General features: G+C 37.6%; 1 protein-coding gene across 3 annotated transcripts in view; it reads right to left on the reverse strand.

Moving 5' to 3' along the window:
* Positions 1 to 21,616, reverse strand: part of COMMD1 (copper metabolism domain containing 1) — a 155,275-nt gene that overhangs the window by 58,685 nt on the left and 74,974 nt on the right. The window contains exon 3 of one of the 3 annotated variants that reach the window (XR_014081768.1): positions 10,201 to 10,368. The exons of the other annotated variants lie outside the window; for them this stretch is intronic. The gene's annotated coding sequence lies outside the window, so the exon portion shown is untranslated. The remainder of the gene's footprint in view (positions 1 to 10,200; positions 10,369 to 21,616) is intronic. 3 annotated transcript variants of the gene reach the window in all.

Below are 21,616 nucleotides of genomic sequence, written 5' to 3' on the forward strand. Positions count from 1 at the left end.
ATTAAAAAATAAGTTACCATCCACCTGTAAAATTATATAAGACCTCCCTTATAACAGTTAATTTACTCCACATTCACCCTTTATGTTCTTCTATCAGTCTCTACTTAGATAATGTAGTGCAAATATTTTAGAGGAGAGTTCCTAGTTTAGAAAACTAAAATACTGGGAATGAGTTAGGCAAGTCCTCACCTAGCCTCTCATAACATTTGACTATTCATTTGCTCATTAATGCAACAAGTTTATATTTGGCATCACTATGCCTGGTACTATCATAAGCACCTGTGATTCAACAAGCAGTAAGAACAAGATAATTCCTACTTTCATGGCCTTTAAAGGCTAGTGAGACAGTTAACCAAGCAACTGCAACTAGGATAAGGTATTATAATAAGGGAAAAGGAAGAGCTATGGAAGTTATGTAATGGAGGGCAGTAACCCAGACAGGGAAGTCAAGGAAAAATCTGCACAATCAAGTAACATCTGAGACAATAAGGATGAAAAGGAAATGGTTAGGTTAAAAACACGTGAAAAGATGCTCAATATCACTCATTATCAGAGAAATGCAAATTAAAACCACAATGAGGTACCATCTCATGCCAGTCAGAAGGGCTGCTATCCAAAAGTCTACAAACAATAAATGCTGGAGAGGGTGCGGAGAAAAGGGAATGCTCTTACACTGTTGGTGGGAATGCAAACTAGTACAGCCACTATGGAGAACAGTGTGGAGATTCCTTAAAAAACTGCAAACAGAACTCCCACACAACCCAGCAATCCCACTGCTGGGCATACACACTCAGGAAACCAGAATTGAAAGAGACATGTGTACCCCAATGTTCATCGCAGCACTGTTTACAATAGCTAGGACATGGAAGCAACCTAGATGCCCATCAGTAAACAAATGGATAAGAAAGCTGTGGTACATATATACAATGGAATATTACTCAGCTATTAAAAAGAATGCATTTGAATCAATTCTAACGAGGTGGATGAAACTGGAGCCTATTATACAGAGCGAAGTACGTCAGAAAGGAAAACATCAATACAGTATATTAACGCGTATATATGGAATTTAGAAAGATGGTAATGATTACCCTATATGCAAGACAGCAGAAGAGACACAGATGTAAAGAACAGACTTTTGGACTCTGTGGGAAAAGGTGAAGGTGGGATGATTTGAGAGAACAGCATTGAAACATGTATATTACCATATGTGAAATAGATCACCACTCCAGGTTTGATGCATGAGACAAGGTGCTCAGGGCCAGTGCACTGGGATGAGCCTGAGGGATGGGATGTGGAGGGAGGTGGGAAGGGGGTTCAGGATGGGGGACATATGTACACCCATGGCTGATTCATGTCAATGTTGGCAAAAAACACTACAATATTGTAAAGTAATTAGCCTCCAGTTAAAATAAATAATTTTTTTTAAAACATGGTTAGGTTAAGTTTCTCAGGGCAAGCACCTAAGCCTTTTCCTTGCTATTCATATGAGGAAGAAAAGTATTCCTTCACCTTCCCTCTTATACCAGTTTGCCATCTTTGTTTCAGTTTCATCCTGAATAGCTTGTATATGAGCAGGAAGTAGAACACTATAGAAAAGCCTATTCTGCTACTATTTCCAATCATTTGGTAGGTGGACTTAGTCGGACATAACTTCCAAAAATAAAGTTCAAATTAACTTAAATTTACAGGTAAGGACAGAGCAAATAGAGACATACTTTCTGCATATGGGATACCACTAAATGACAACCAAGGAAAAATTCAAAACCTTTCCTTATGGTATTGAAAACTGATTTGGTTCCATATATAGATGGACAGACAGACACACCTTTGTAGTGAGAGAGAGAGAGAGAAAATGGAAAAGAAGCCATCTAACAAAGAACAGTTAACTGAAATAAAGCAGTTAACTCAAGTCTGAGAATTTAAAAAGATACCTTAAGTCACCTAGCCGTTATTAAGTAGACATCCTTAGTGAACATGACTGCTATTCTTATTTAATCTCCAACTAGCAAAGGGCCAAGGTATAAGCTATTCTGTTTGCCTAAAGCTATACCCAGAATCACTGGCTTAGCTGGTTATTTCCAAAGGCTCTGACTCACTGACAAATCTCAAGATGACAATAGGGCTTAACCTCTCTGAATAAAACAATGTGTGTTGATTGGGTGAAAGATGTTCCTTAATCCAAAGTTAGAGGATATGTGACAATCTTCTCAAGTGGCTAAATCTGCACAGAAAAATAGGTTTGAAGTATTCTTTGGCCTTAAAAATAAAATGATGTATATCAATTTCTCATAAACATCTTTGGAAGGTAAAAGCATAACTGGCCTGATATCTTCATCAGAGGATTACTTTTACCAGTGGCACCATTACCTTAGTGCCAGCATACAAAACATGTGAAAATAGCTCAATTATTACTCAATTTCTTTTATTAAGAAAACAGCAGAAAATATGAATCAACTTTACAAATGTAATCTATCAAGAAAAACTAGAAGTATTTTTCATTATGAACAGAATAGAGATCCAAAGTTTTTGATCCAGAAAGTAGAAATGGAGTTACTTAAAATAACCTAAAGTCATGAATTGAAGAAGTTTCAGGCTAAAGCACATCATGTTGGATGATGGCATCTATGACTAAATGGAATATTTAAAATATTTAAATGGAACACTTAGAATATTTAAAATATTGCATCTCTGTATTAGTCATGAGTATCTGGAGGAAGAACAAAGTGTCTGGTGGTGTGGACCTTAAAGATCCCCACAATCTCTTAGGAATGGGGAGTACAGCAGTGTGAAGAGGAAAAGGGTGATCAGTGGTTAGGGGAAAATTCTATACTAAAGAACATAACACAAACAACAGAAAGAGGTGACAAGTGACAAGCCTCAGCAAGGCAAATCAATGTTGGTAACATCAAGGATTCCAACCCTAACTTTCTTCCTGAAATATTTTAATTTAGTCTGGGATTTTCATTTTTAGGTATTATATCTAATTTCACCATGAAAAGTAACAGTAAGGTAGGATTCACCTGACAAAAATTATTGTAAAGGGAAATTATACTCTGTAAACTAAGAGAGAGATTTCATGAATAATTCTTCACTGAGAGACAGCATGGATAGGGAAAGAGTTTTACAGCAAGAGAGAATTGTGCTCAATCCTCTAACCCTCCTACTTGAGTTGTACGACCTTGTATATATCGTTCAACTAAACCTTTTTCCTCATTTATAATCCTTAAAATATTATTTTAAGAATTGGCACAGAACAGGTACTCAACAAGTGGCTACTGTTACAATTATTATGGAATTGCTAAATGTTTCTCAGGAATATTTTTGAGAAATAAAACTGCATGTGCAAGGAAATATCTGACCAGTTAAAAATGCTTTAATTCCTATGGAATTCCTGGTTCCAAGGACTTTTTTTGTTCAGTAGAAAGTTATAAAAAAAGAAAAAGAATATATCTTTTCAGATATTTTGTTAACTTCCAGAAGATAGGATATATTATACTTCTGGCATATCTCACATTTAACACCCCATAGACATATTTCACATTTAGTACCCCATAGACATATCTCACATTTAATACCCCACAGACATATCTCACATTTAATACCCCATAGACAGATATATTCCTTTGTCAGACAGGACTCTGCTTTCCTCTGCATCCATATCAGCTGCTAGAAACTGGCCAGCTGTGCTCAAAATTGTAACCTGGGAAATCCCACTCTGGTGGTATGATACAAGAAACAGGTTAATTCTGCCAATATTTAAAATGCATACGCTGTTCAAGAGCTAGAAAATCAGCCAGTATCACCTAACCTCACAATGTTATTCTCATTTCTCTATGAATCAAGTTAGCTACTCAACTCCTTACTGAGAGGCCATTCTGATACTCCATCAGGTAAAAGAGAAGAGGACAGGCTTGTTCTCTTTACAGCTGGAACATAATTGATAAGCTTTTCTGAATAAGATCTATTTTTCATGCATGCCCCTGCGATTTCACAAACTGTGGCACTTAAATAAATTTACAGGTTTGGGATGATTCCCTAAAGAAAACAAGAAGCTTGTACTCTCTGCTTCAAAGACAGAAGAAAAGAAATGACACCCAACTCAACTAAGTAGAGTAACATCAGTGTCAGAAATGTGCTAACCCAATTTAGGCACAATTTCCTGACCCGTCAAAGACTGAAAATTAATGCAAGCATCCTGGACTTGATTTCTCTTGGGAATGCAGGAACAGTTAAAATTTTCTCCAAGTGAAGCTTCATTTATCTACTTATGTTCTTAGAAACAGTGAAATAAAATTAATACAAATTTTTTAAAATATATACACATATACACACATTTGTGTGTGTGTGTGTTGGTGTTTATAAAATCACTGTCTCTCATCAGAAACCATTTTAGGGACTTCTCTGGTGGTCTAGTGGTTAAGAACCCGCTTGCCAATGCATGCAACACAGGTTCAATCCCTGGTCCAGAAAGATCCCACAGGCTGTGGAGCAACTAAGCCCATATACCACAACTACTGAGACTGTGCAGTCTAGAGCCTGTGCTCCACAAGAGAAGCCACTGCAATGAGAAGCCCGTACACTGCAAGAAAAGTAGCTCCCACTTGGCAAAAAAAGCACATGCGCAGCAACAAAGACCCAGCACAGCTGGAAAGAAAGAGATCAAGTTTTAAGGAAGGCTGCCAAAAAATCTTTAAAAAAAAGAAAAAAAAGAAGAAGAAGAAATAACAATGCCCTGGATCACAGAAAATCAGGGGAAAATTTTGTTATTATCATGATAAATTCTACAATAAAATTAAAAAACATTTTAGGTTTTTCAGTTAGTGGGAATTGTACCCATTAATAATAGTATCTTTATCACACTTTCTGATTCATCCGTCTTAAAAACCACTATTTGAAAACAACTTTAGACAGGATTAATGCAATTTTATATACAAAAAAACTGAGAAAGACATGTTAAGTGACTTTCCTGACACTACAAAACTAGCTAATGGGATAGCCAGAACTGGTACCTATATTTCCTAACTCCTAGGTCTTTCTACTAATCTGGTGGTCTCAAAGTTTAGCTCCGGAATTCTCTTTCAAGCTAAATATTTTGTGGAACTTCATTAATTTAACAGGTAAAACTGCACGCGCTCTGACTGAAGTAGATATTGGGGCCAGAGCTCAGTACACCTATAGTCCACTTTTCCTCCTCCATGAGACTCTGAGGAACTTCTGGAGATCGGGATGACTCAGAAAAAATACGGTGTAAAACACCATCATCAGAGTTCATATATCTGACTCATTCTCTTTGGGAAATCCATAAAGTTAATCTAATCTAAATATGAACAAGACTAGTAAAATACCACTTTTCATAGTTACCATATTTTCAGAAATATATACTGATAGGAGTAAAAGTAAAAATTACATCTGATGTGTACTGTTCCAAACATAATGGATAGGCAAAGCTTACTAATTACTGAACTACTCCCATGGCACTGTGTGATATAACAGGAAGGAAGGAGGAGTACTTCATTCTTTGGCAATACTGTCACCCCATTTACAATGCTGACATAAAGACAATAGCTAAGTCTTTTGTTTCCAAAGTTAAATATAGATACCTTTCTTCAAATACAATTTAAATAAAATCTTAAATGGAAGTTATCTTATAAGCTATCCTAGTTAAATGAGGTGGACTGGGGTGGGGCGGTGTCAAGAAGAGGCAGCCAACCTCTCCAAAGCTGCTGAAGGCTCTAGGAACACCAAAATGGAGGAATAGCTGGCCAAAGGAAAGGATTATTTCAAGATTTCTAAGCAGCTTCTGAACCGTAGATGGTGAATAGCATGCTGTTCTGAATCGCTGATGGACCAATAACTGAAGCAGAAGCAGAGGTCACAATTGATTTTTAGGCATAAATAAATGTATTTGAGTGCAAACTACAGCATAAACTTCTTTTCCACACCCACCTGAGTAACCATTACATATTATGCTAACACTGTATACGCTTCTGCAAAAGGATTACTGTCAGAAGCACACACAAGGCTCATAAATCAAAGAAATATTATTTTTTCAAAATAACCAGCACAAACCTTCCTGGGTTTGAACAATTGCCAACCAGCAGGTCAAGTTTATTAATAGCAAGGGCCAACTGAGAGCAAATCTCAACTTACCTTTGAAAATAAACTTTAAATTTGGGAAAAAAACAGTATGAAGATGATTGATATTGTACATATAAAACCAGTGAGTGACTGCATCTACAAAAAGCATAGAGAAAGTCAGAGCTGATCTCAAAGTTAAAATTATACAAACTAAGAAAAGAAAATTAACCTTTGTATCAGCTCCAGAGAAGCCATTATCAGCTCTGCTCCCTTCTTAACACCAAAAGCATTATATCCAATGAACTAGCTATTGTACCTAAAAATATATAGTGAAATTGTAACACATGATCATTTAAAGACTACTTGGTCTTTTGAGGAGGACAGCAAACTGGAATGTGACTTTGTTTCCTTCTTGCCTGTGCTTCAGACCACATATGTGAGCTAAAGCAAATAATTTTTTTCTCAGCTTTTTCATTTGTTAAAAAGGAATTCTAACAGCTACACTACCTACCTCACAATAGTGCTGTAATTATTTGATAAAATAATATACATCAAAGCACAATTTAAAGTATGAAATACAGTGTAACTTGTATATTATAAAATATACCTATCTTACCAGTTAAAGTAAATAGAAAGTTTAATATATCTTTGTTAACTATACTCGAAAAGAATCTATCTTAATTTACCAGTATTGACTCAAGAAGAAAAATCCCTGTACCTATATAGTGGGAAACCACCTTACCTTGATAGTCACAGATTACACACAGGCTCTGGTTCACTCTCAACATTACAGATACAGAACTGAGACTCTTTACCAAACAGATGTCATAGTCAATAAAAACTTATCTTAAGGAGCAATTGTTCAGTTGAGCTTTGAGCTTTAACATAAAAATTATGTCTCATAAGAGTGGGGAGATATTTTGTGTAAATGTTTAAAGAAAGTACTAAAGAAGAAGTCTCTCTTTGAAAGAAAATATATCAGTATACAAAATGATATGATTCACATAAACATATGGTGAACCCCTATTCCACTCTGTCCAAGGCCCTTTGCTACATAAGTTTGTTCTGGGGAGGCCTGGACCTACATGACTTGAACAAAATTTTTATCTAAATCAAATACTGAAATCTTGCTCTAAGTTTCCTGTTTGCTGGAAGAACTGAGAGAATTAAACATGTGAAATAATGCTTTAACAGAAGAGGCACCCAGTGACAGTTTCTTGTTATATCATCATCAAAGATGCTGAGGATAAAGCATGTGATTTGGGCCTCATGTGCTGTCAAGTATCACTTGGTTTTCTTATTTAACATGTGATTAAACTGAAGCTTTAACAGTCTAGCATTCAAACACACAGGATCAGGCTTTCTTTTAAAACCATTTCTCAAAGGTCAAAGACACTTTAGATGTTAGGTACATTGAGAAAACTTACCAGTAACCTATTAAACATATGTGTGGTGACTGGCCATTATACTACAATAGTTATGTATAAGGGCTGTGTGATCTGTGTATCTGAGGTTATTGATACTTTTCCTGGCAATCTTGATTCCAGCCTGTGCTTCATCCAGCCCAGCATTTCGCATGATGTACTCTGAATATAAGTTAAATAAGCAGGGTGACAATATACAGACTTGATGTACTCCTTTCTCAATTTGGAACCAGTCCATTGTTCCATGTCTGGTTCTAACTGTTGCTTCTTGACCTGCAGACAGGTTTCTGAGGAGACAGGTAAGGTGGTCTGGTATTTACGTCTCTTGAAGAAATTTTCCACACTTTATTGTGCTCCACACAGTCAAAGGCTTTAGTGTAGTCAATGAAGCAGAAGTAGATGTTTTTCTGGAACTCTCTTGCTTTTTCGATGATCCAGTGGATGTTGGCAATTTGATCTCTGGTTCCTCTGCCTTTTCTAAATCCAGTTTGTACAACTGGAAGTTCTCAGTTCACATACTGTTAAAGCCTAGCTTGGAGAATTTTGAGCATGGCCTTGCTAGCATGTGAAATCAGTGCAATTGTGCATTAGTTTGAACATTATTTGGCATTGCCTTTCTTTGGGATTGGAATGAAAACTGACCTTTTCCAGTCCTATGGCCACTGCTGAGTTTTCCAAATTTGCTGACATATTGAGTGCAGCACTTTCACAGCATCATCTTTCAGGATTTGAAATAGCTCAACTGGAATTCCATCACCTCCACTAGCTTTGCTTGTAGTGATGCTTCCTAAGGCCCACTTGACTTCACATTCCAGGATGTGTGGCTCTAGGTAAGTGATCACACCATCATGATTATCTGGGTCGTGAAGATCTTTTTTGTACAGTTCTTCTGTGCATTCTTGCCACCTCTTCTTAACATCTGCTTCTGTTAGTTCCATACTATTTCTGTCCTTTGTTGTGACCATCTTTGCATGCAATGTCCCCTTGGTATCTGTAATTTTCTTGAAGAGATCTCTAGTCTTTCCCATTCTGTTGTTTTCCTCTATTTCTTTGCATTGTTCACTTAGGAAGGCTTTCTTATCTCTCCTTGTTATTCTTTGGAACTCTGCATTCAGATAGGTATAACTTTCCTTTTCTCCTTTGCCTTTCACTTCTCTTCTTTTCTCAGCTATGTGTAAGGCCTCCTCAGACAACCATTTTGCCTTTTTGCATTTCTTTTTCTTTGGGATGGTTTTGGTCACTGACTCCTGTAAAATGTTACAAACCTCCATCCATAGGTCTTCAGGCACTCTATCAAATCTAATCCCTTGAAGCTATTTGTCACTTCCACTGTATGGATTTGATTTAGGTAATACCTAAATGGCCTAGTGGTTTCCTTACTTTTTTCAATTAAAGTCTGAATTTGGCAATAAGGTGTTTATGATCTGAGCCACTGTCAGCTCCCGGTCTTGTTTTTGCTGACTGTATAGAGCTTCTTCATCTTCGGCTGCAAAGAATATAATCAATCTAATTTCAGTACTAACCATAATATACACTATCTCTAACCTTCAAAATAACCTTTATAAGTATATGGTACTGTGCCCATTTTATGAATGAGAATGCTGAGGATCATAATGGTTAAGTGACTTGCCAAAAAGTATCAGAGATAGAATTTAAGTCCAGGAATGGTAGGATCCAGAATCTACCATCTTTCTCCTGTATCTTTGATGACAACATCACCTCGCTAGGAAACACATAGGCTTTGGCATCAAGACAGACTAGCTCTAAGCGGGTAACAGTGAGGGATAGCACTGATCACACATCATAGCAAAAGATATCTAGATGGGTTGCTAAGTTATGACATAAGGTCTGATTGAACTCAAACTGGCCTGTGTCTGGTTCTATCTTTTACTAGTTGTGTGACCCTGGGCAAGTTACATCAACTCTCCATGACCATGTTTTCCTATATGCAAAGTAGGAATAAGAACAGTACATTCCCACTGAGCTTTTGTTAACCTGTCAGAAGGCAAATGACATCTTTTTTATTATTATGGGCTTAGCACCCTTTCCTGCTATCACGAAAAAAAAGTTACCAGCCATCTGGTTCATCAAGAATTAAGTCACTAGCTACTGCAGTCGCTGACCTTTAACACACCCTGAAAGGAGCTGAAGGTGGAGACAAGGAATGAGGCACTCTGTGCTACGGGAAAAATGGCAGAACAGGCCTTCAGATAGTTAGATATTTTCAGGAGAAAATTTTATGAATTCAATTTTTTACATCTTCTCAAACCTAGAAAGCACTAAAATCATTAACAGAGACATCAGCTTCTTGAGACTAGCAGCAACCTTCTCGTAACTAGTAGCAACCTTCTACTGAGATATGTGCTTGAATTCCCCTACCCCCTTCACCAAAATCATGTATACACTGAGCTCCCCTCCCCACCTCTTCAGAGCAGTTCCTCAAACCTATGTGAGAAGCTGTCTCCTGGGTTACAGAACTCAGTAAGTCCCCAAATAAAACTAAACCCACAGCTCTCATGTGTGTGTGTGTTTTTCGTCTGACGTTTGGTTCAGAGGAAAAGAAATTATAAGTCAGAATGGTATTAGGTAAGTTAGGGCAGAAAATAATCTTATAGTAAATATTCTGAATTTTGCAAATACCATGCTGATAAGGTAACTCATATTAGTTAGATAAGGTAACATCACATTACATACTTACAGGAGCCTATAAATGAAGATCATTCTTAAGAGACTAGACAGGCAGGGAAAAGTTTTCTCTAAATTTGGATTTATACAGGTCCTGAAGAAGCAAGGTTCTCTGAAACATTCATAGATAACTTTAAAGTTCTTCCCAACACATTCAATACAAAATTCTGATTTAATCTCCCTGGAATGTAATCATCAACAGAAAAGATACATGTATAATTTACTTATCTATAGAGTACAACCACATACACTATAAAGAAATTCACTAGGTTTATAATTAACACTTTAAAAATCTTGTATACATTTCCTTTAGTTGAGAAAGATCCTAGATCTAACTTTTCCTTGTGCAAATTGCAGGTAAAATAAAATGTTGTCTACAGCAGATTGAAATCCAAATATAGTGCAAAGATTTCTTCAATAACGTTATCACTCAAATACGGCTAATTATGGTTTAAAATATATATGAAGAGCATTTTATTACCAGAAAATATAAACACTGGTATTTATTAATTAATTTTAAATTTTCAATGAAATAAGTTTTTAGAATGTTGTCAAGTAAGAAGAAAGAATCTAAACCATTATCAAAGAGTTTAACTCTAAACCTCATTCAATTTCTTAATTAACTTTTTTCTTTATTATTAACCTGATGCCATATAGCATTTTCTTAGACACATGCCAAATATAAATTACTCAGGCCCTTCAGTCTTTTGTATGACATTTCAAAATAAAGAGAAAATAAATACTTTATTTAAATGTTTAAAAACAAAAGAAATAAACATTACTAGCTTCAAGCTTAGAATGACTCTTTAGGAAAAAGAAAACAGGACAGGAAAATGTGGAAAATACTAAAACAGATAAATAACAAGAAATGCAGATATCTCCATCACATAAAAATAATTCTCTGTGAACATCTGTTATGTATTATGGAGGGCAATTTTTTCTATGCAAATAAATATGTATTTCTAAAATTTGGAGTTATGATGGTTGCACATTGTGAATGTGCTAAATGTCACTGAAAGTAGATTTTATGTTACATGTACTTTATAAGAATAAATTATTTTAAAATATGGATTATACTACACATACTATATATACAGCTCTGTATTTTGCTTTTTTCCCCCTATAGGGAACACTATTTCATTTTCTAATATCATTAAATAATCTTTAAAAATTTTGATCTAAAAAAAATGATTCTAGAGTAGTTCATAGCGTATCTAACGATTTTTATGCTTATTCACTCATTCTCCCTCTCTGTCCCTCATTCCTTCATCTATTATTAGACATGTAGCTATTTCTAATTTTACATCATCTAAACACAATAATATTTATATAAATAAATTTTATGTAAATATTCAAAACTTTCTGAACATTCAAAATTGGGAAAGGAGTATGTTAGGGCTGTATATTGTCACCCTGCTTATTTAACTTATATGCAGAGTTCATCATGTGACATGCTGGGCTAAGTGAAGCACAAGCTGGAATCAAGACTGCTGGGAGAAATATCAACGTCAGATATGCAGATGATACCACTTTAATGGCAGAAAGTGAAGAGGAATTTTGTCTCTTGATGATGGTGAAAGTGAAAGAAAGTAAAGTCACTCAGTTGTGTCCAACTCTTTGTGGACTGTAGCCTACCAGGCTCCTCTGTCCATGGGATTTTCCAGGCAAGAGTACTGGAGTGGGATGCCATTTCCTTCTCCAGGAGATCTTCCCAACCCAAGGATCAAACCCAGGTCATCCACATTGTAGGCAGACGCTTTACCATCTGAGCCATCGAAGGTGAAAGGGGAGAGCAAAAAGATGACTCAAAAACCAACATTCAAAAAACGAAGATCATGGCATCTGGTCCTATCACTTCAGGGTAAACAGATGGGGAAAACATGGCAACAGTGTCAGATTTCATTTTCCTGGGCTTCAAAATCAATGCAGATGGTGACTGCAGGGGCAAAATTAAAAGACGCTTGCTCCTTGGAAGAAAAGCTATGACAAACCTAGACAGCATATTAAAAAGCAGAGAGACATCACTTTGCTGACAAATGTCCAAATAGTCAAAGCTGTAGTTTTTCCAGTAGTCACATACAGATGTGAGAGCTGGACCATAAAGAAGGCTGAGAGCTACAGAATTGATGCTTTTGAACTGTGGTGCTGGAGAAGACTCTTGAGAGTCCCTTGGACTGCAAGGAGATCAAACCAGTCAATCCTAAAGGAGATCAGTCCTGAGTGTTCACTGGAGGATTTGGCAATGCCAAAATATGTTTAAACTACTGCACAATTGCACTCATCTCACAGGCTAGTAAAGTAATGCTCAAAATTCTCCAAGTCAGGTTTCAGCAGTACCTGAACCATGAACTTCCAGATGTTCAAGCTAGTTTTCGAAAAGGCAGAGGAACCAGAGATCAAATTGCCAACATTTGCTGGATCATCGAAAAAGCAAGAGAGTTCCAGAAAAACATCTATTTCTGCTTTATTGACTATGCCAAAGCCTTTGACTGTGTGGATCACAATAAACTGTGGAAAATTCTGAAAGAGATGGGAATATCAAAACACCTGACCTGCCTCTTGAGAAACCTGTATGCAGGTCAGGAAGCAACAGTTAGAACTGGACGTGGAACAACAGACTGGTTCCAAATAGGGAAAGGAGTACGTCAAGGCTGTGTATTGTCACCCTGCTTATTTAACTTATATGCAGAGTACATCATGTGAAACGCTGGGCTGGAGGAAGCACAAGCTGGAATCAAGACTGCCGGAAGAAATATCAATAACCTCAGATGTGCAGATGACACCACCCTTATGGCAGAAAGTGAAGAAGAACTAAAGAGCCTCTTGATGAAAGTGAAAGAGGAGAGTGAAAAAGTTGCTTAAAGCTCAACATTCAGAAAACTAAGATCATGGCATCTGGTCCCATCACTTCATGGCAAATAGATGGGGAAACAGTGGAAACAGTGGCTGACTTTATTTTTCTGGGCTCCAAAATCACTGCAGATGGTGATTGCAGCCATGAAATTAAAAGATGCTTACTCCTTGGAAGGAAAGTTATGACCAACCTAGATAGCATATTCAAAAGCAGAGACATTACTTTGCCAACAAAGGTCTGTCTAGTCAGGATTATGGTTTTTCCAGTGGCCATGTATGGATGTGAGAGTTGGACTATAAAGAAAGCCCAGCGCCGAAGAATTGATGCTTTTGAAGTGTGGTGTTGGAGAAGACTCTTGAGAGTCCCTTGAACTGCAAGGAGATCCAACCAGTCCATCCTAAAGGACATCAGTCCTGGGTGTTCATTGGAAGGACTGATGTTGAAGCTGAAACTCCAATACTTTGGCCACCTGATGCGAAGAACTGACTCATTTGAAAAGACCCTGATGCTGGGAAAGATTGAAGGACAGAGGAGAAGGGGACAACAGGTGATGAGATGTTTGGATGGCATCACTGACTCAATGGACATGAGTTTGAGCAAGCTCCAGGAGTTGGTGATGGACAGGGAAGCCGGGTGTGCTGCAGTCCATGGGGTCGCAGAGTCGGATACAACTGAGCAACTGAACTGAATTGAACTGATGGCTGATTCATTTGATGTTTGGCAGAAATCAACACAATACTGTAAAGCAATTATCCTTCAATTAAAAATAAATAAATTCAATTTTTTAAAAATCTAAGTTGTAAGAAATGTTAAAGAAAGGTTCAAATATCCTGAGAATTCAGATTATCAGATCTAGTTAGATAACTAGGCAGGAATTCATGGCAGAGATAATCAGCAATACGAATGCTAAAGAAGAGAGAGGATTTAACCAAGTGAAAACAGGAATGGATAAGAACATTCCAAGTAGCAACAGAGAAGGATATGCATGTATGGAAAATATAGTCCCACATGGTTAGACTGCACAGTAGGTGATAGATCATGGAAAACAGGTGATACAGGATGGAAACCTTAAATTATATTCCTAGAGGGCTAAGCTGTTTTTCCTAGACTAAGGGCATGTATGAGGGGGTTATTTATCACAGGATAACTGGTCAAACACACTTTGCAATCAATCTTATTAGATGTCACTACTCAGTGAACTATGCACTCATTAGTATTATCATCATAATTCTGTTCCTGCTTCTGTACTGTAACTGCAGACAAATAACATTAAAATTCAGATATAGACATACTTCCACTATTATTGACTTCCTCTAATCTACTTAAGTTAATAACCCTGGCAATGAAAAAGATGTTGAGCTTATTTGGCAGTTAATCTGAGCTCACTTTTAGTGACTGCAACTTATTATTAAGTGCCACCTGTATCTTGGGTGATACTACTGAGCTCTCTTTAATTAATTACAGAAAGATGAGAAACATGATAAAACTGAAACTTAGCTTGTAAGTTCAAAAGTCCCACTTTGTTTTTCCTCAAATGAGAAATACATTTTTAAAAATCCATCCAAAAATGTTACGAATGACCTTGTGGAAGTGAAAGTGTTAGTCACTCAGTCATGTCCAATTCTTTGCAACCCTCTGGACAGTAGCCAGCCAGGCTCCTTACACCATAAATAAAAATTAAATCAAAATGGATCAAAGATTTAAACATAGAGCTAAAACTATAAAACTTTTGGAAGAAAACAGGAAAAGTTTCATAACACTGGATTTGGTAATTATTTCTTGGACATGATATTAAAAGCATAGGAAACAAAAGAAAATTAGATAAACTGGACTACATCAGAATTAAAATTTTTTGTACATACAAGGATATTATCTATAGAGTGAAAAGACAAACCACACAATGCCAAAGAATATTTGTAAATCATATATCCAATAAGTGATTGATATCCATAACATACAAAGAACTCGTATAACCCAACAGTAACAACAAACAACCAGATTAAAAGTTGGCAAAGGATTTAAGTAAACATTTCTCTAAAGAAGATATACAAATTACCAATAAGTACATGGAAAGATGCTCAACATCACTAATTATTATGGAATGTGACTCAAAACCACAATGAAATACCACTTCAAATCTATTAGGATGGCAATTAAAAAAAAAAAAAGAAAGAAAAGCTGTTGATGAGGATGTGCAGAAATTAGAACACTGCTGGAAAGGATATAAAGTGGTTGTAGCCACTGTGGAGAACAGTTTGGCAGTTCCCCAAAAATTTAAACGCAGAATTATTATATGTTCTCACAATTCTACTCCTAGGTATACACCCTAAGCAGGGACTCAAACAGATATTTGTACATCGCATCCATAATAATATTACTCACAAAAACCAAAAGTGAGAAGTCAACTGACCATGAACAGATTCATGGATAAATAAAATGTGTGTATGTGTGTACATATATACACACACAGTGGAGGCATACAGTGGAATATTATTCAGCCTCAGAAAGTAATGAAATTCTGACACAGTGCTACAACATGGATAAATCTTAACACATTATACAAAGCAAAGAAAGCCAAAGTAAGAGGGTAAGCATCTTATGACTCCACTTCCATGAGGTACCTTGTATAATAAGCAAATTCAAAGATACAGGGGCCAGAGAGGTGAGAATGGGGAGTTATTGTTTAATGAGTACAGAGTTCCTGTTTGGGATAATAAAGAAGCTCTAGAAATAGAGAGTGGTGGATCACAATAAACTGTGGAAAATTCTGAAAGAGATGGGAATACCAGACCATCTGACCTGTCTCTTGAGAAACCTGTATGCAGGTCAGGAAGCAACAGTTAGAACTGGACATGGAACAACAGACTGGTTCCAAATAGGAAAAGGAGTAAGTCAAGGCTGTATATTGTCACCCTGCTTATTTAACTTATATGCAGAATACATCATGAGAAACGCTGGGCTGGAAGAAACACATGCTGGAATCAAGATTGCCGGAAGAAATATCAATAACCTCAGATATGCGGATGACACCACCCTTATGGCAGAGAGTGAAGAAGAACTAAAGAGCCTCTTGATGAAGGTGAAGGAGGAGAGTGAAAAAGTTGGCTTAAAGCTCAACGTTCAGAAAACCAAGATCATGGCATCTGGTCCCATCACTCCATGGGAAATAGATGGGGAAACAGTAGAAACAGTGTCAGACTTTATTTTTTTGGGCTCCAGAATCACTGCTGATGGTGACTGCAGCCATGAAATTAAAAGACGCTTACTCCTTGGCAGGAAGGTTATGGCCAACCTAGATAGCATATTTAAAAGCAGAGACATTACTTTGCCAACAAAAGTCCGTCTAGTCAAGACTATGGTTTTTCCAGTGGTCATGTATGGATGTGAGAGTTGGACGGTGAAGAAAGCTGAGCGCCGCAGAATTGATGCTTTTGAACTGTGGTGTTGGAGAAGACTCTTGAGAGTCCCTTGGACTGCAAGGAGTTCCAATCCATCCATCCTAAAAGAGATCAATCCTGGGTGTTCATTGGAAGGTCTGATGTTGAAGCTGAAACTCCAATACTTTGGGCATCTCATGCGAAGGGCTGACTCATTGGAAAAGACCCTAATGCTGGGTAGGATTGGGGGTGGGAGGAGAAGAGGACGACAGAGGATGAGATGGTTGGATGGCATCACCAACTCGATGAACACGGGTTTGGGTAGACTCCGGGGGTTGGTGATGGACAGGGAGGCCTGGCGTGCTGCGGTTCATGGGGTCGCAGAGAGTCGGACACGACTGAGCGACTGAACTGAACTGAACTGAATGTACTTAATACCACTTTAAAATGGTTAAATGGTAAATTTTACGTCTTGTATATTTTAAATACTTTTTATAAAGTGCTAAGGGTGGGCTTGGGTCAGAGGCCATCTACATTTACCTTGGCTGTAAAGCAGCAGCATACATGGAATGAAGCCCAGAGGCCCTGAGCCAGGACATAAATACTAGACAAACACAAGCAGCTTCAACACTGCTGGGCAGGATACCCGGTTACCCTGAGTTTAGCACAAAAACTGTTTCCAAGTTCTCTTAAAGCTTGGTTTTCTGGCTTCCTCTCAAATACCCCATCCGTCCACAAGAATAGAACCAGAGAGCCTGAATGGCAACAATCTGAAAGAAGTCCACGAGCTGCCTGTTGGCAGGCTATTAGAAGCTGAGGACTTCACCAGTGCTAAAGCCCTGTTCTCAAACACGGTCAACAAGTTTGCAAAGACAAACACTGATCGCTCTCTCTCTCTTTAAATCTTTACATTGAAACATAATATACAGAAAGAAAAGGGCACATCATAAGAAATAATGATATTTTTTAAAGCTGATTAGGAAGAATTTAAGTTCAAAAATCTCAAATGCATCTCTTCATAAATTGGGGCTTTTTAAAAAAAAATAAAATTACTTCAGCACAAAAGCATCTTCTTAATTGCCAAATGTTAAATAATTTCTTTTGATTTACTTTTTTCCCAAGTGGAAGGGCTAGTGATAACTGCTGCCAAAAAACTCAAGTTGTGTATTAGATGGCCAACTTAGTAGGGGCTTCCCTTGTAGCTCAGTTGGTAAAGAATCTGCCTACAATGCAGGAGCTGCTGCTGCTGCTAAGTCGCGTCAGTCATGTCCGACTCTGTGCGATCCCATAGACAGCAGCCCACCAGGCTCCCCCGTCCCTGGGATTCTCCAGAAAAGAATACTGGAGTGGGTTGCCATTTCCTTCTCCAGTGCATGAAAGGGAAAAGTGAAAGTGAAGTCGCTCAGTCGTGTCCAACTCTTAGCGACCCCATGGACTGTAGCCTACCAGGCTCCTCCGTCCATGGGATTTTCCAGGCAAGAGTACTGGAGTGGGGTGCCATTGCCTTCTCCTACAATGCAGGAGACCTGGGTTCAATTCCTGGGTCGGGAAGATCCCCTGGAGAAGGAAATGGCAATGCACTCCAGTATTCTTGCCTGGAGAATCCCATGGACAGAGGAGCCTGGTAAGTTACAGTCCATGGGGACATAAGAGTAGGACATGACTTAGCGACTAAACCACCCCACCAAACTTAGCAGTAAGACTGTTAAACAAAGACTAAGGTTAACAATTTATACTAATATATTCATACAAAAAACAAGTTATTTCCAATTCCTCCCTTTCTTTCATTTCCTCCATCACTTCCAACACATCCCAAAGCAACTTATCTACATTAAACCATTTCTTCTATCTGCTCACTTCTCTCCACCTTGACTGCTAAAATTATTTCCATCTTCCTGGCTAACATTATCTTACCTGGACCACCACTATAGCGCCCGCTAAGTGTTCTCCTGACTATGCTTTTTCCCCTTTTGGCACTGTAATGATTTTTATTAGTAATGATTTTTATCTCTGGGCTTGCCAAGTTTTGAAACGTGTTACAACAAAATTTGAAAAGGAAGGAGATCATCCTAATTATGGGAAAGAGGTAGAAATGTGGGATGAAGACTGTCAGAAGTCCAAATAAACCCACGAAAACCCATTTTGAAACAGAGTACTAATTTTGGCTCTGTTCATTCTAGATATCTAACCTTGATAATAAAATGAAAGAGGAAGTTTTCGGGATTTTTGTTTTTACCTTGAAATCCCATTTTACCTAACTACTATCACACAGATATTTGGAAGCAAAAGAGAATAGCTTTTAATGTGCAAAAAAACAGTTCCAACCTTGGTGATTTTTTTTTCCTAACCTCTCAGAATCATGGCTTCACTCTTGACTCTATTATAATCTATCCTTCTCACATGAATTCAGGAATTCTGAGGACATAAATCACATTACATCAGTTCCTTGTTTTGAAGCCCTCCAATAGTTTCCTACTATACTTTGAATAAAAATTCAAATTTCCTACCAAGGCCAACTTCCTGCCTTTGCTGTTCCTTCAGCACGTATTGTGTGCTCTCCAATCACCCTGCCTTCTTAGAGAAGCCTTCCCTCTCTCAAACAAAAGCAAAAGTCCTTTACTTTGAGGTGCGGTCTGGGGGTCCATAATTTTTTAAAGCTCCTTAAGTGAGTCTGATACACAGTGATGCTGAAAATTACTGTAGTAAATGAGTCTTGCTTTTGCTTGAGACAATTTTTCTGCCAATTTACTTCCTGGTACTTGTTAACCTATGGTTTGAGAAACTAGAAAACCAACATGTAGGAAAAGTCTTTTCTTTTAAAAAAAAAGGGAAAGAAAAAAAGTGGTGGGAGGGAGGGAGGTGGAGAGAAAGAAAGGAAGGAAGGAAGAAAGTAAGAAGGAAAGAAAGGGCAACTGTACTAAACCAGTGCCACAGGTCACACCTATGTGTTAAACAGAAGGGTTTATGCTCATAAACTTTAGAAAAGTCATACACCTATCTGTACCAACTTTTTCATTTTTCTTAGTTCACAACACTCTGACTCAGAGATGAAGTCAGAGAAATCAAATGCAAATGTTACCTCCTTAGAACCACCTTCCTCAATTTCCTGGGTAAAGAGAGCCATTTCCTTTTCTGAGCTTTGATAAGGCTCTTCAGTCTCTGATACACTTTCTTACACTACTTACTACTATTTTTTGTTTTCTGTCAGCTCCTTAAGATAAGAGTTGTCCATATTGTTCACTGATATATCCTCAACCGGAGAAGGCAATGGCACCCCACTCCAGTACTCTTGCCTGGAAAATCCCATGGGTGGAGGAGCCTGGTAGGCTGCAGACCCATGGGGTTGCTAGGAGTTGCACATGACTGAGCGACTTCACTTTCACTTTTCCCTTTCATGCACTGGAGAAGGAAATGGCAACCCACTCCAGTATTCTTGCCTGGAGAATCCCAGGGACGGCGGAGCCTGGTGGGCTACCGTCTATGGGGTCGCACAGAGTCGGACACGACTGAAGCGACTTAGCAGCAGTATATCCTCAACACCTACACAGTGCCTGATAGTAGATGCTTAGTAAAATAGTGAGTTATATGATTCATTTATTTACTCAACAACTATTTCCTGAATATCACGTGCCAAGTTACATCCTATACTTTGAGAATATAGCAATGAACAAAACAGCAATAATCCTCATCCCTTTGCATGCTAATATGGAGCACAGACAAGTATAGTAGGTACAATAAAATATATTGTAGCATGGTAGATAATAATAAGTGCCAAGAAAAAATAAAGCAGAAAAGACTAATCGATGATGATTAAATGTAGATCAGTGGTTGTCTAGGAATTGTGCTGGAGAGAGAGAGATGGACTGTACAGGGGAAGAAGGAGACTTTTAAGGGATGAATAACCTGTTCTGTCACTTGACTACCATGGTGGTTTCACAAGTATATATATACACCAACCAAAATTAATCAAATTGGATACTTCCAATGGATATACTGTACTGTATGGAAATTATAGCTCAATAAAGTTTTCAAAAAACAAAACAGAAAGTGAAGACTAAACTTTAAAGAGGTGGTCAGTGAAAGTGCTATTGAGAAGGTAAATTTTTTTAAAATGACTTTAGAACAATAAATAAATGAAATAAAATTAAAAAGACCTCAGGAAAGTGAAAAGACTAACTCTAGGATACTTGAATGAAGACCAATCAAGAGAGAGAGATCGGCAAATGTGCAGACTCTAAAGAGGGAGCATGCTTAGCATGATCCATGAATCAGCAAGGAGGCCACTGGGTCTAGCTACAGTAGACTGAGCAAGGGAGAGAGCTATTAATCTTATTGTGATATGAAGGCCCTACAGAGAGATGAACACATTAACTGACTTGGGCTTTAACAGAGTTACTGTGTTGACACACTGCTGTGTGGAGAATTGCCAAAGGCAGATGCAGAGAGTTCAGTCAGGAGGATGTTACTACAATCTAGGGGAGAAGTTATGGTGATCTGAACAGAGTAGAGGGGAACAGTGAAGAGTAATCGAATTAAACCCAGCAAGATCTGATGATGGACTAGATGTGGGCATGAGAAGAAGAGGATAGGAGCTAGAAGAACGGAGGTAACACTGACTGAGATGATAAAAAATGAAGGAGGAACAAATAAGGGAGGCAACAGAGGAACTTAATCTAAGGCATATTCAATTTTTTGATAGCCTTTCCACATTTAAATAGATTCTCACATTTAAATAGATTCTCAAGTATGTCATAAGTATATACATGGAATTTAAGGGAGAAATTCAGTTTGGAAATACAAATTTGGGAGTTGTTAGGGTATAGATGGTATTTAAATCCATTAAACAAATAAGACCACCTAGGAAGTGTGTTGCAGATAGGGAAGAAAACAAGACCAAAACTTAAGCTCAGGAACACTTCAACATTGAAAAGCTGGAGAAATAAGAAAGAACCAGCAAGCAAAATGTGAAAAGGAAAAAAAAAAAAAAAGAACAGACTAGAAATTAGAAGGAAAATTCGGTAACTATGGTGTCTTAGAAGACAAGTGTTTCAAAAAATAGAGAATTCAAGTATGTCAAATGTTGTTCATAAGTTTCAAAGGCTGTCACTTAAAACCAAAATAAATGCAAAAATATTATATAAATTTTTGAACAAAGGCTTGATTAAGAAAATCAAGTATATTAATAGTAGACCAGTCTA

The sequence above is a fragment of the Giraffa tippelskirchi genome, chromosome 4, assembly GCF_054371585.1.
Source record: "Giraffa tippelskirchi isolate mGirTip1 chromosome 4, T2T-mGirTip1v1.2.pri, whole genome shotgun sequence".
NCBI classification, from domain to species: Eukaryota; Metazoa; Chordata; class Mammalia; order Artiodactyla; family Giraffidae; genus Giraffa; species Giraffa tippelskirchi.